The sequence below is a fragment of the Bufo bufo genome, chromosome 4 (genome assembly GCF_905171765.1).
Source record: "Bufo bufo chromosome 4, aBufBuf1.1, whole genome shotgun sequence".
NCBI lineage: Eukaryota > Metazoa > Chordata > Amphibia > Anura > Bufonidae > Bufo > Bufo bufo.
Genome location: NC_053392.1, coordinates 260,139,608 through 260,151,638, shown reverse-complemented (window position 1 = coordinate 260,151,638; position 12,031 = coordinate 260,139,608). Strand labels below are relative to the sequence as shown.

The following is a 12,031-nucleotide window of genomic DNA, read 5'->3' as shown; positions in this document are numbered from 1 at the left end:
CCATTAGACACCGCTCCCTTCCACATATATGATCTTTTTTGCGGACATTTTAGCCCCTTGGAGTTTAAGGAAAGGATTTTCAACCCCGTGATCTCGGATGGGAGTGCTGGGGACGGCTGTTGTTATGCTCAGGGTGACCTAAAGGGGAGACAAGCATAAGGAGAGGTATTGCATGGTAGGGGTTAGTAAGCAGAACATTAAAAAAAAAATGGGAGTCCAAAATAGAGACAAGGCTCCATCTATAAGAAGGGGAAAAAGTTCCATGTTGTAGCCGAGGGTTGGCACCATTTCAGACTTAAATTATGAATAACATAGCAAGGGTTGCACCAGTTAGGAGCTGAAGTATAATAAAGCATCTGACCTTGAAGGATACGTCTGCCTAAACCTATTTAAAGGAAGAATAACATTATAGTGAACTTAATGAGTGACTATATTAAGAACAACAATAATGAGCCTTGAAGATGATAAGCAGGCAAATTTGCAGTGGAGAGTCAGGGCGTCCAAAGTGTCATGTCGTCTCTAAAGGAGGTTGAACGGCACTACTGGCCCACGTAGAGCTCACGAGTAATTCAGGAGTGTAGACAAAGTCCTTTGTAAAGGCAAGGCTACGTGAAGTCATTTCCAGGCCTGCTTGTGAGGAGCAGATGGTTGAAGCGAAGTTATCTCAGGTCCAGGTGTGTGGATGTGCCAGTTCTGAAGTAGTGCTTTCCCGTCTTCAAAAGTACGAACCAGATGGGTATGGCCATCTCTGGAGACAAGCAGCTTTAGTGCATAGCCCCATTTATAAATGATGTTATGTTTGGCAAGGCTCTTGTGATGGGCATTAGGGTGCGGCGTTGTCTCAGTGTAGCCGCAGATAGATCTGTATACAGATGGACAGATTGATAAGGGGCAGGAAGAGTGCCCACCACCACTATAGCTAGTGGGAAAAAAGTGAATACGTGCCAACGTGTATAGAGGGACTGCTGGACCCGGGTGCTTTGGTTTTGTAATTCTGTGAGCTCTATCTATGATGAGTTCCTGGGATGAGAGTCTGGGTACGAGGCTTTTAAGCATCTTCTGAATATAGGAAGACAGTTCAGAGCTGGAGACCTCCTCTGAGATACCACAGAATTTGATATTGTTTCTCCACGAGCGGTCTTCTAGTTCCGCCAATTTCATTTTAATACCCTCCAACTCATCTGCCATTTCATTATGCGCATCGATGATTTTGTTTTGCGATGACGCAAATTCAGACATCTTAGACTCTATATGAGACACTCTCTGGTCTACATCCTGCAATTTAGAGGATAAGGGGACTATAAGGGCTGCCAGATCCTGATGCATAGATAATTTCAGTGCTAGTAGCATCTGCTTCAATGTGTCCTCTGACACAGGTTTTTCAGATGTGGGATAGTTGACAAAGTGGTCTTCGCCAGGTAGTGCTCCGCTACATGGTGGGGAGATCTGACTGACCTGATTTCCAGAAGGCTGTTCGACTCTGGGTCTCCGCTTCTGTGAGATGGAGGAAGGAGAGCAGGCCTGCATATCTGCATTTTGAAGCCTTGTGCGGACGGTGCTTGCTTCCCTGACGTCCTCCGGTGTGGAGGGAAACGTTGGTGAGTTAGGGCGAGAAGAGTCCGGGAGCTCCGGAGGAGGAAAGGGAAAGTCAGGCTCAGGAACGAGCATGGGTGATAGCTCGATCAGCGGGGAAGGAACTGTAGATGGAGCGGGACTCCGGGCGCCATCTTGGATTCTACCTCTTTCGAAGTATTTCTCTAAATTCTCGGGAGTAATCTTTTAGACTTCCCCATTCTATTAGGGAGCCGATTGGACGTCCATCAGCTGAATTCCAGGGAGGTGTGTGGAGTATATGCTGAGATATAGTCGCTATGGTGCAGGAGCTGTGTGTTCAAGCGTCCATAACTCTTGGACGCCAAGTCACGCCCCTCATCATGGATTTTATATTTTGCAATGCACATGGTAACAGCTGTGTTATATCTGCAGAGAATAACAAGTACCCTTGTAACTCATATAGATTTTCCACCACAATTTCATCCCATATACAGTACAGTTCAAGATTTTTATAGTAATGCTGTCGACAGGCAGGGAAGGAGTTATTTTGTATGTTTGATGTTTCGTTAGTATTTTTATACTACCTATTTGTTACTATTATTGTTATTATTATTATTATTATTATTATATTTTTTCTAGATTTTCCTTTCTTCTTTACGGGACTTTAAAATAAAATAACATGTTTCAAGTCTGTTTCCTTACAGTTATCATTTTACCTCATAATATTTTTACTTTACACATTCATATTGTAAGCACCTAAGTCAAGTAAAAACAAACTCACATTGGCTTTGTTGACACTTGTGTCATGACATTCGTTCAATATAGAAAACAGAAGCCATCCTGTGACGGATCTAAAGAGTGAGCGACAGACCCCACGGAATGTACAAAATGATTAAAAAGTGAATAATTCTATATTTTATGAAAATAATAGATCACTCATTATATTGAAATAACAGTTTTATATTACACTTTCCTGCTAAAGATCTTTTTATCATGTTACTTTGGGAAACTGCTCATAAAACTCAGTTTGCTTAAAAGAATATCACAAAATATGTCCTACTTTAGATGTTGAGGCATTTGGCATGAACAGATTTTAATTAAATCAGTAGGGTTTCCCAAAATTAGCATAGAATTACTTGAAATATATTGTAAATTAACATAATTACTTTTTCTTCCCTTAGATTAATTAATATCACCTACATGTGATTTTTAGAGAGTGAAATATTATGAGAATTCCTTTTTACTGAAAGTTCTCCCCTTTTTTTGTTATGTTAAAAAGTGTTACATTTGACTTAATTGGGTAATAATTATTCAACTACATCTGACATTACCAATAATTAGGTTGATGTATACATCTATTTATGTTAATTAGCGCTATTGACATTTTCCCAGAGGAAGCTGTAAGGTCATGAAATGCCATATATTGAATAGGCAATATATTTTAGAAAGTACTTTTTTTTTATTACTACGTTATCAACTATCTTGTACTATGTACATTCATTATGAAATAAGCTTGATCCCTAATATATTGAAATATGGTTTTGTTTGTATTTATTATTTGAAATCTCAGTAAATTGGCCCTAGAATACTTCTAATGCAAAAAAAGTTACCATAATTCATAATAGAATACACATCCTTTTCAAATTGTTTGCAGCTATGTTATTAGCAAAAAATTAAACAAATGCAATATACAGTATCTATATCTTGAACTTCAAGAAAGATGTATATCACTTAAACTCTTAGTGACCAGCCTGTTTTGGGCCATATTGAACAAGCTTTTTTCTTCCTTTTTTCATCGTCTTGTTCCAAGAGCTATAACTTTTGTATTTTTCCGTCTATATAGCTTTACGAGAGCTTGTTTTTTGCGGGACAAGTTGAAGTTTTTAATGGCTCTATTTTGGGGTACACATAACTTTCTGATTAACTTTTATTAAGTCTTTCTGGGAAGGAGATGGGAAAAACAGCAATACCGCCACTGCGTTTTTATGTTATAAATTTTGCGGCGTTCATTTTTCGGTATAAACAACATAATATCTTTATTTTCTGAGTCAATATGATTACAATGATACCAAATACATATAGCTTTTATGTCTTACTGACTTTTTTGCAATAAAGCCACTTTTTTAAAAGAAAAATATGTTTTTGCATTGCCGCTTCAGAAGACTCATAACTTTTTTATTTAAGGAGTTGTGTGAGGGCTTGATTTTTTAGGGATGGCTTATATTTTTTATTATCATTTTGGAGTAAATGGCTCTTTTTGCTTGCTTGTTATAAAAAAAAATCTTTAAAAAAAATGTTTTAAGGCGTTCACTGTAGGGGATAATTTACATGATATTTATGTAGTCCGGGTTGTTATGGATGCGGCAATTCCATACATATGGGGGAGATTTTTTTATGGGAGATTTTTTTCATTTAAAAGCATATTGTCAATGGGGAAAAACAGATCAATTTTTATGGGATTTTTTTATTAAATAAATGTTTTTCTTTCTTCTTTTATTACCACTTAATAGTCCCTCAAGGGGAACATAACAGCTTTTTGATTAATTTTAAAATGCAATGCATTATCCCTATAGTGCATTGAATTTTATTGTCAGTGCTATTCTGACATTGACTAGCAGAGAGAGCAGCCTGCTGTAAATTACTTAAGGCTGGTCTGGGGCCTACATCACACCCCTACCACCCTTTACACACATCGGTACCCCGCGATCGCATTTGCGGGGTGTCGATGGGAGACAGACGGAGTCCACTCCCTCTGTCAGCACTTTACATGTAGTGGGAGCCATTGTCTGCAGCATGTAAAGTGTTAAACAGACCGTATTGGCACACCTACTGGTCTGGGCTGTGAGAGCCAGGCCCCCGCTCCCTGCTGCATGGGAGACCTGTGCAGTGCTTAGACTGGGCCGCCGTAAAAAAAAAATGTGGCAGCCCAGCCTAAGACCCCTTAGTGACAACCGTAAAAAGCCGTATGGGTGGTCACTAAGGGGTTAATATGAGAGTAATATATGTAGCATTATTTTACTTTATACTTTTTTAGGGGATACTATCTCTCCTTACAGAGAGAGCCTTAATGGTCATGAGGAGGCTTATAGGACATACATGCTCCTCTGGAATTCTGGGAACAAGGAATATCTATTTTAAAGGGTCAAACATTGACTTAGAGCAGGAATGCCCAACCAGTGGAGCTCCAGCTGCTGCAAAACTACAATTCCCTGCATGCCCAAACAACCTAAAGGTATCAGCCTACAGCAGGGCATGGTGGGAGTTTTAGTTTTTCAATAGCTGGGGGGCCACAGGTTGAGCCTCCCTGACTTAGAGGATAGTTGCCTTACATCTGGTGGCTTTATAGGCGGAGCTTGCTAAGAGCTCATTTGCATCCCTTCTTAGCTTTATACTATGCACATGAAATAAATAGCAAATTTCAAATTGACACAATACAAAAAAGCCATTGAAAGTCAAGTTTGCTGCAATTTTCTGTTTAATGATGTGTTGTGTCAAGTTAAAGATTGCTACATTTTACAATATGCCATTCTTAAAAGGGTTATGCATGTTTTACAATGCACTTTGTTGTTAAAAGTGATCATCAAAATTAAGAGGACCCCCAAAGATCATCTGAAATCTTCACTGAAAATTGAAAAATTATATATTTTAAAAATATTGAAAAAACATTGCCTATTGAAGTCAATGAGCTGTATTACATGGGTCTTTCAAAGAGATATAGGTTGTTTGTAGCAACATTCTATACCAGCTAATTGATTGCCCTCTATGAACTCACAATGCTGGTATAGAATAATTGAAAATAACTCACACGAATAAGCCCTTTAAACTAAAATCTGACCTGGCATGGAATGGAAAGACAATATACCAATGTTTGAATGCCTGCCATTTGATAATCTCCTTAATTTATCTTATAGATGTCAGGGACTAAAGATTGTGAGCTGTCTATGGTTGAATAAACCCCTTTATGGATCTGAATTCCTTGGTGTTCTGTGTATAGTAGTGATGAGCTGCAGGGGCCATATTCTAATTAGCGATATTTCGCGAATATTTTGTAGACTATTCGGCAAATATTCGCGAATTCGAATATTCGTTATATTCTATGATTTTTTTACTCGAAAAATCGACCTGGTAATGATCGCGTAATATGCAAATTTTCATAATGCAAATTTTTATTGTGAATTTTTCAATTGCCGAGCAAAAACATGATTCCTCCCTGCTTCTTGCTTGTGGGCCAATGAGTCATAGTACTATATCGAATATATTCGTTTTTTCAAATATTTGTAATATTCTAAAACAAGAATATATAGCGAATATTCGGGAAAAAAACGAATATAGAGCAATTTAGCTAATACAGTGCTATAATCTTTTTTTTCGATAGTTGAAATTTTTTTCCAATCTGAATTTCAGATGGGAAAAAAATTACAACTATTAGACAAAGAAGATTATAGCACTTTATTAGCTAAATTTCTCTATATTCTTCTTTTTCGAATATTCGCTATATTGCTATATATTCTTGTTTTAGAATATTACGAATATTCGAAAAAACAAATATATGTTCGATATAGTGCTATATATTCGTTTTTTTAGAATATTCATCATTTTTCCCATTTAAAATCATGATTCCTCCCTGCTTCTTGCTTTGTGGGCCAATGAGTCATTGCCCCACAAGCAAGAAGCAGGGAGAAATCATGTTTTTACTCAGCAATTGAAAAATTTGCATTACAAAAATTTGCAATAAAAAATCTTGAATATTCGAAATGACGAATATATATCACTATATTCTAAAAATTCGCAAATTTTTCACGTACCTATATTTGCGATAAGAATTTGCAATTCAAATATTTGTGATCAACACTAGTGTATACATGTAGGTCAAAAGATACTGATCCAAAATAAATTATTTAGTAAACTGATACTGTATGTGCTGTGTTTTTTGCATATATCTATCTTCAGTGTTTCAAAATAGCAAAAATACATGATTGAACTTTTGTGTAGACAATTGATATCTTAGACATAATATACATGGTCTCTAATAGTGAAAACATGTTGAGTACCCATGCACGCACAACTTATACAGCAGTGCATAGAGTGCCTATGACGATTCTGTGTAAACATATAAGAAACCAGCTTAGTTTTGTAGTCAGCCTCCTGACATGGATGCACATTTCATCACAAAGATCCATGTGTATTTCTCAAGCAAGAAACTCTAAAAGTTTTGTAATCTTTATTGAAAAACCATGCAATTCATCTACCAGAATACAAGGCCCAGCTGGCTCTTCAACATACAATAGATAATAGAGCTTTTATCTTGACCTGCTGGATTGAGTTTCTTGCTTAAAAAATATAGATTCCTGTATTCTGTATTGAAGAGTTCGAGGCATTCAGTTATCGTATGGTGTCTGCATATAGTATTTTCCTATAGATATCTCCTATGGATAATATGGCATATGATAGATTTTGCATGAAATATGTTGGGAAAAAATCTCAACATGAATTAATCGATATACTGTATAAAGGTATGGGAAAACTAGATTTCTCCTTAGTGCTTGATCTATGGCTACTTTGTATCTTATCTCCATCAGGGCAGAACTGTGATCATTGACAATCATTTAGCTACAGTGCTTATAGGGAGTTTGAGGTAGTCTGAGACTCACCCCCTTATTATCTTTGGTTCAAACTGTGTCTCTGTCCCTCCTCCCTGTAGCTCTTAATATATTCACCAGTAAGTCAGTGCATGGATAGCTAATTTCCATTGCAACAGGTAATGAAACCATTAGAGAGAAAAATAAGGTTATTATGTAATTGCTGCACATATGCTGAAGCAAATGAGTCTTAGTAAGGAAACCTTAAGGGTGCTGCCACATGTTCAGGTATTTTATGCAGCTTTTAAAGCCGAAATCAGATGTGGATTATAAAGAAGAAAAAGTATTAAGGGCACATTCTAATACTCTCCTTTTTTTCAATCTACTCCTGGTTTTGGCTTCAAAAACTGCATAAAAAAAATCTGAACGTGTGGCAACACCCCTAAGGCCTATTGCACACGACCGTATGGCTTTTTCAGTGTTTTGCGATCCGTTTTTCACGGATCCGTTGTTCCGTTTTTTGTTTCCGTTGTGTTTCCGTTTCTGTTCCGTTTTTCCGTTCCGTTTTTCCGTATGGCATATACAGTATACAGTAATTACATAGATAAAATTGGTCTGGGCATAACATTTTCAATAGATGGTTCAGCAAAAAACGGAACGGAAACGGAAGACATACGGATGCATTTCCGTATGTGTTCCGTTTTTTTGCGGACCCATTGACTTGAATGGAGCCACGGACTGTGATTTGCGGGCAATAATAGGACATGTTCTATGTTAAAACGGAACGGAAAAACGGAAATACGGAAACGGAATGCATACGGAGTACATTCCGTTTTTTTTGCGGACCCATTGAAATGAATGGTTCCGTATACGGACCGTATACGGAATGCAAAAAACGTCCAGTAAACGGGAAAAAAAAACGTCCATGTGCAATAGGCCTAAGGGCTTTTTTAAGAAGAGAAAGATTGATAAAAGAAAGGGGTGCAGCATTTAATTAGTCAGACTATGTGTCAATCAATGTAGCTGCTTGCTATAAAATATTTATATAGCTATATAAAGTTACTTTTTTTGTTAAAATAATTTAGTTTTTTTTTATGAATAGTGCATTTGTGTAAATCAATATTAAACTCCCAATCATGTATTATATTTATGCTACCAGTTGTATTTCAATGTTAACATATTTTACTTGCAATGAAACAAGCCTTTCGAGAACCTTCTCCTAATGATATTTAAGAACCTGTTGACAGGGAAAAATAATCTTTATTCACCCACCTACCAATATTAATGATCTTGCCCTTTTTCAAAAGTAAGAAGATAATTGAAAAAAATAAAAATAGAAATGTGAAAACTAAATTGTGCATTAAGGAAAAGGCAGAACTGAATTCAGTTTTTATTTGACCTTAATATTCATTGCATAATGCTCATTAATTTCATAATGATTACATATTTTACTGTGTATTTAAAAATACAATTAATATTATATTATAATAATATTATAATATTATTATTCCACATTAAATATGGCATGCTTGTTTAAAGGGGTTGTCCGGATTCAGAGCTGAACCCAGACATACCCTTATTTTCACCCAGGCAGCCCCCCCTGAGGCTAGCATCGGAGCATCTCATGCTCTGATGTGCTACCTTGCCCTGTGCTAGATCGCGCAGGGAACGGGCTCTTTTGTTTATTATAACACACTGCCAGGCGGAAGCTTCCGCCCCCCAAGTGTGTTCGGTGACTTCACCGGCTCTGATGGGCAGGCTTTAGCACTGCCCTAGCCATTTTACTGGCTAGGGCAGCGCTAAAGCCCACCCATCAGTGCCGGTGACGTCACCAGGCTTCCTGGCAGCCCCATGGAGAGCCCCAGTACGTCACTGGAACTCCTAAAAATGCCTTTGCCCTGCGCGATTTAGCGCAGGGCAAAGGAGAGCACCGGAGCATAAACTGCTCCGATGCTCAAGTCAGGGGGGTTGCCTGGGTGAAAATGGGGATATGTCCGGGTTCAGCTCTGAACCCGGACAGCCCCTTTAAATATATTTGCTTTAATTAAACTTAAATGCAGTAGTTGGTCATATGATACCTCAAATTGATAGCCTTTAATAAATGGGTGTATTAACATAAAATTTCTTAAAGAAGCACTCCCACAAAATGTTTTATTCTCTGTACTGTTAGAAAGCTATATGATATAAACTCAAATTAAGGTAATTTTCTTACCAGAGACTGTATTAGTGAGTTATCTCCTCCCTTCTGATCCTCAGTTGTGACTGACTCTCCAAATAATATAGCATCTTATGTCTGGACAGGAAGTCAGTTTCTCTATGTATTCCTATGGGAGCCTCAATGTCAAACTCATAGGAATGAATATAAAAGAAACTGGCTCCCTGCCCTGTGTCATTTGGAAATCAGAGTGTTGGTCCATATGACAGAGTTAAGGATCAGAAGGAAGATTATAACTCACAAATACAGTCACTGTTAAGAAGATTACCTTCACTACAGTTTACATCTGGTAAACTGTAGGTCATAGAATAAAAATATTTATGGAAGTATTGCTTTGATTTGTAAGTATAGTTAAAGGGGTTATCCCAAAAAAAAAAAAAAATCAGACATCATATAGTACATGACAGTCCAGGGGCGTAGCTATAGGGGAAGCAGGGGAAGCTGCTGCTTTGGGGCCCTGACCAAGGAAGGAGCCCATCTAGGAGGAGGAGGATTAAAGGATTTGGTCAGGGCCCCCTAAACAGTATTACACAATGAAATTATGTACAGTGACAGTATAGAAAGTGTAGAAAACAGATGGAACAGCTGCCGGCCTTGGTCTGAGAGAGCGATCTTTACTAGCCACAAGAATGGGGGCGGCATGAAAGGAAGGGGTTGCAAAAAAATTTATAGAGGAGCGGGGCCCCAAATTTCTAGCTATGCCACTGTGACAGTCTCTTTCTAAGAAAGCTAGAACTAGCCCTGTACCTTACATGGATCCAGAAATCTCCACATTCACTACTCCACTACTCCAAAAGTTCTGCTAGTTTATCTCCAGTCTGGCAGTGTCACAATATGGTTCACTGTGACAGTTGGCCCTGTGTGTGAACATGGTCTGAGTATGGATGAATTTCTGTTTGTATCGCTATGCGGTTCTGTCACTCCTAGTTGTTGTATAGGCTGCCTGCCTGTATGCTCATACTGTCTACAGATATCCTGTGCATGCTTGTTGTCGTTTGGTCCGTGCTGGCTATAGCATTTTGTGACTGGTGTGAACTGATACTTGTGATTGTTCTATGGTTCTTGGTGCTCCTGGTACTGGTAGAGTTAACCTTCCCTGGTCTGTTCCTGGGTGTGGCTTATAAGGTGCCCTCGTTAGCTATTTCTACCTTTGAGCTGTGGGGCTTGTGTTCAGTCTGTCTTGTGCCTTGCTGGGTGTAGCACCTTGCTGCTCACCCGGTGGGTCAGTTCTGTCTTGTGTCTTACTGAGTGTAGCCTGCTGTGCTTTATGCTTTTGTTCCTGTCCTGTGTATGTCCTGAGGGCTCCTGGGTTCTCCACAGGGAGGATATCTAGTCTGTGTACAGCTCTGCCTGTGACTGCCATGCTTCAGTTTCGCATGGGGTCCAGGCACCGGCTTGTGTGTTGGTTCCTGTTTGTCATCTGATCAATGTTGTGAGTTTGTTTGGGTTCCAGTCCTATTGTTGTCTGTGGTTCTCTGCAGGTAGCAGCCAAGTGGACAGGGAACTTCCTGGAGGTGTTACCAGTGAGCCCTCAGTCAAGTTTATCTTCGCCAACAGGGTCTCTGTCAAGAACGGTGCTTGCTGGTTCTCCACCCTCTGGGTTTGGATTTCTGCCTTGCCGGTGCACTTGGTTCAATGGTAGTGCTACCACTATACCCTTGCCTGCTTTTCCTGTTACTGTCATGTTCATTTATTGCATGTGTAATAAAGTATTCTGTTGGTTCCTTGTCTGTAATCTGCCTATGTCCTGTTTGCAAGACGTTCCAGAGGTGTGCCTTGGCCCCCGGAATGCTACAGGCAGCTCAGTGGTTGTGTCCTTTCTGCTGCAGCTCTCAGAAGATATGGCTGGTGGAAGTTGAAGGTTTAAACTGTTTGGCAAATCACTGTGTGGCTAATCTCGTAGGCAGAGCAATATAGTAATGTGGCTAGAAATAAGCAAAGGATTTGAAAATTCAATTCAGTTGCTTCGCTGAATTAAAAAAAATATGAATTGCTTCATGACAAATTACTTTTACTCTTTGTGCCAATTGTTCCACCACCCGTCATTGTACTCCTCAGATGCCAGATTCATACATGATCGCGGCAACTGATACACATAACGTGGTGTAAAATAAAAAAAAATAAAAAATCATAGTTGTCTGCTCCATTTGCTCGCGATGGGCCAGCCGCCACCATCTTGCTTGAAGAGCAGGTGTGAAATCTTGTGTGGCCTGAGATGACATCAGCACGCCGGCTAGCATGGTGACATCATATGTCACTGCGCACAGGATTTCAGCCAAGATCTTCAAGGAAGATCACGAGCAAGTGGAGCAGGTATGTTTTGTTTTTTTTGCAACTATTTCAGGTTAAATCAATTCATTGCCACGAAGCACAAAGAAATTCGGCTTTGCAGCGAATATCATTTATCCTGAAATCTGGATCGATTTGCTCAACACTAAATGTGACTTATAGAAGGAATAGTTACTATTATATTGTAGGAGCACAGCAAAGGTACCTGACATATTGGAGTTGTCCATTTCCAGGCAATATTCTACAAATTATAGGTAATTTGTACGGGTCTCTATAGTACAATAGGCCTAAGTAGATGCCACTGCAGTGTAGCCTAGGGTACCCATTTATTACTAATTCTTACTAGAACAAAAATCTTAATGTATGTAGTACACTACCTATCCTGTAAGTTCAA

General features: G+C 38.8%; 1 protein-coding gene across 1 annotated transcript in view; it reads left to right on the top strand.

Moving 5' to 3' along the window:
- Positions 1 to 12,031, top strand: part of CSMD1 (CUB and Sushi multiple domains 1) — a 2,494,699-nt gene that overhangs the window by 655,568 nt on the left and 1,827,100 nt on the right. The window lies entirely within an intron of this gene.